The sequence below is a fragment of the Arachis ipaensis genome, chromosome B09, assembly GCF_000816755.2.
Source record: "Arachis ipaensis cultivar K30076 chromosome B09, Araip1.1, whole genome shotgun sequence".
Lineage (NCBI taxonomy): Eukaryota > Viridiplantae > Streptophyta > Magnoliopsida > Fabales > Fabaceae > Arachis > Arachis ipaensis.
In genome coordinates this window covers 2,829,918-2,833,812 of record NC_029793.2, presented here as the reverse complement: position 1 = coordinate 2,833,812, position 3,895 = coordinate 2,829,918, and positions in this window count along the sequence as shown.

The following is a 3,895-nucleotide window of genomic DNA, read 5'->3' as shown; positions in this document are numbered from 1 at the left end:
TTAATATAAAATATAATGAATAAAAATTAAAATTAATTTAATTAACAAAAAGTAATACTTCTTAGCTAGTATAAGAAACATTTAAAAATAACACCTTTATCTTTATCACGTGTAATTAGTAAAAATGGAATTACCTAATGTGCACAAAAAGAAAAGGAAAAAGGAGGCACCTATTTTGAAGTGCTCTTTTGTTGATTGGGCTTTATAAGTTATCCCCATAATAATTTAATAACCAATTTAATCAAACACTCTTGCATGCTATGAAGAAGCAACTAACACCTTCCCAAAAGCCATTTTCCTTTTGGCACCCTAATAAGGCAAAGGCAAAGAAGTGAGAAGTGGCAATTAAGATTGCTTCAAGGACCCAATTCTCCACATCAAGAACAAATTCTCCAAATTCTATGGATGCTATTTAAAAATCAAGAGACGGCTATAGTATATAGATGTGATTTTTATATATACACCCTCTTTTCATTCATGTCAAAAATTTGGGTGGTTTAATTAAATATAGAATAATAATTAAATAACACTATAACAGTCAAGATTAATTAGAAGCTAATAAACTATACATATATAGTTAACTACTTCATGTTTTTGAGGTCTAAATGCCTAAATGGAAATAAGTGATTGCCTTGTCAGATTAAACTATCCCTAATAAAAATCATTTAACTAACTTACCGAATATTCAGTTGATTTGTTTTAAACAAGTATTGGAAGTTTAAATTTTATCTTATACATGTAGCAATTTATTGACCAGTAATAAACTTTTAAATAGAGCTTAACTCCCTACTCTATTGCTGTCGGATTAAACAAAAAATTTGTATCATTTACTTCCTTCAAACATTGATATTTCTAATATTCTTCATAAGTTCGTTTTAATCAACATACAACTTATAAGTTATAATAACATCAATATATAAATCAAACAGAGAAAAATATAATTTGATGGGCGCATTAAGAGCTATATATAGAAGATATATATGATTTTTTGTATTGTAGATATATATGATTATTTTAATAGGTTTGCTATTTAGTAATAATAATTATAGGATAAACGCTATCATACCCTAAAAGATCAAAAACAAAAAAAGAAGAAGACGCAAAAGAATTGAATGATGTGAATAGTTATGTAATAATTTGAAGATTATTAACCCTTGGAGTAATGTTAACACCTGGATTGCTGCTAATTATAAATAAATTAAAGCTAAGAGATAATAAAAAAACCACATAATTATGATCCCACCCATAATTTGGCAATAGATTTTAATTAGTGGCATCTTGATTATGGATACCATGATCCCACCACGAATTCCATATATACCAAATACCACTTCATTTTTTTTCTATGGATTTTAGGCTTCAAATATTTGTCAATCGAAAATTAATGATTAATCAAAGATAGTTGATTGACTACAAAATTTGTTGCATACACATCGCTTTTAAAAATCAAATTCGAGACAGACAATCGATCATAACACTTAAACATTCTGGACAACTAATTAAAGTGCGAGACCTGATCATTATATATACGGCTCTTTAATTTTTTTTTTTTTTCTTAAATGAAAGGACTACGACTTCATTTATATTGATGGGAACTATATGATCTAGGGCTTATCTCAAAGTTCTTTAATTTCTAGGTAAATTGGAAATTAGTGATGATTCTTCGTAATGGTCCCTAAGCTAGTGACTACATATATACTACTTGTGGGAAATATTGAAACCTGAAATTATTAATGTTATGAAAACTGAATAATCCTTATTGATAAATTTTGAATCGTTTCATGTGATCATTATTTACAACCTTTTTTTTTTAATAAAAGAAACAAGTTGATAAATTGAAACAATCCCAACCAATAGTGCCATAAAATTATTTTTTCTAAAAATTTAAGTTGATAGAAAGAGGTAATATAAACGATTATATTTTTACACAATTTTTTAAGTAAATTTAAATTTTTTTGATTTTTTGCATGTCTTTTTTCTTTTTTTTTATCTTATGTTATTTTTTTTAGAGTTTACTAATAATTAATTTTTTTTATTATTATAAAATTACTTCTCTAAAAAATTTAAACTAATAAAAAAACATAAATAATTATATCTCTGCAAGTAGTTGATGGCACAAACCAAACTTAGGTTATTGGGTATATGGACAATTGGTCCTTCTTCCCTATTTGCTATTGTTAAGTTGCTCCCTTTCTTTATATTATAAAGAAAAGTTTATATATAACTATATAAGACAAAAACTAGGGGTGTGCATGAGTCAGGTGAAATTGGGTTTGATGTGACCTAAATTCGACTTGAAATATATACTGAGTCTATTTATTAGACTCGAACTTGGTCATAGACCCGATGAAACCTATACACTTTTGGACCATAATTATACCGGATAAAAACCGGGTGAAAACCGAACCGTTAACATTACATTAACTTGATACCTTCTTATAGTTAGCATGTGAAAATATCCAAATTTTCAATACTCCAACCATTATTTGACATGGTAAAATTCACTTAGAAAAATATAACAAGAACCAACTATTTTCTAAAATTAAAGCATAATCATAATCAATATTAATATTGTCTAATAACACCAAATATTTAAATCAATACAAATAACACAATATTATGCATTAGTCTAAAATCTTATGCATTTTAAACATAAAACATTAAGTTATAGCGTCTTATAATAACTAATAACACAAAATATTAAGATTTACAATACTTAAATTCTATGTAAGAATAGCCATCATCTATCACTAATAACACAAAATATTAATTATGTATGATTATCGGACTACCCGGTCGAATTCGGGTGACTCGAGTGATGATCCGGATCCGACCCGAAATAATGACCGAGTCTATTTTTAAGACTCGTACCCGACCCTAGACCCAGTAAAATCACACCAAATTAATTTCTAAAGTGTTCGGAATCAAACCGAGTTTTTGAACCGGACCGGACCATGCACGCCCTTAGCAAAAATTCTCCATCCTCAAATAAATTTTCATGTTGGCTGTTCTTTTTTTTTTTTTTTCTTGTTATTGATTGCCAATTTCTTTTTCACAAAGATAATAGTAATAATTCCCATATATGAACTTGCAAATGATGCATAGCATCAAATTGAATAAGAGAGAAAAAGGTTATAAGTGGTAATAGTTATTGTTGTATAGAATCATTCAAAGTCAAAAAGCTTCTCCAGGCTATCAACCGATGCTGTTCTCACAAAAATATATTAACAACAACAACCATTGATAAGGAGACACCTTTTTCTAAATCGCCCCATCTCTATATAGGCCTCTCAATATAATTAAAACACTAATACTCAATGTTATATAATAATAAAATCAATGGAGAGTCCAATCCAGGCTTGTCTGTTTAATAAAAATGCCTGGTGGACTTTACATTATCTTTAGATGGAAATATTGTTATCATATTTTAGTCACACGATAAATTTTAGGTAAAAATTCAGGTGAAGTCGACTTCATGTGAAGTTGATATCTGAGAGTTGTTAGATGATTTGATTGATTTGACTAAATTTTTATCTAACGATTCTTAAATATCAACTTCACGTGAAGTCGACTGCACTTGAGTTTTCACCTAAATTAGAGTGTACTTATTAGGAGTCAAGACTTGTGTGTTGAAGTCAAGGAAGAGAGAGACAGGCACGTCAAGGTTTTCGGAAACTGAACAAATAGTTGAATTGAAGGAAAAAAAAATAGATATTTCAAAATTTAATCAAAATTAAAAATTATATTATTTTAAATAATAAATTAGAATTGACTGATTTTTAATTCAAAAATATTTGAAAATAAAAAATTAATAAAAAATAATTAAAATTTATTTTTTTTAATATTTATTAATTATTACAATATAATTAATAAATACTAAATAAGATAAATTACT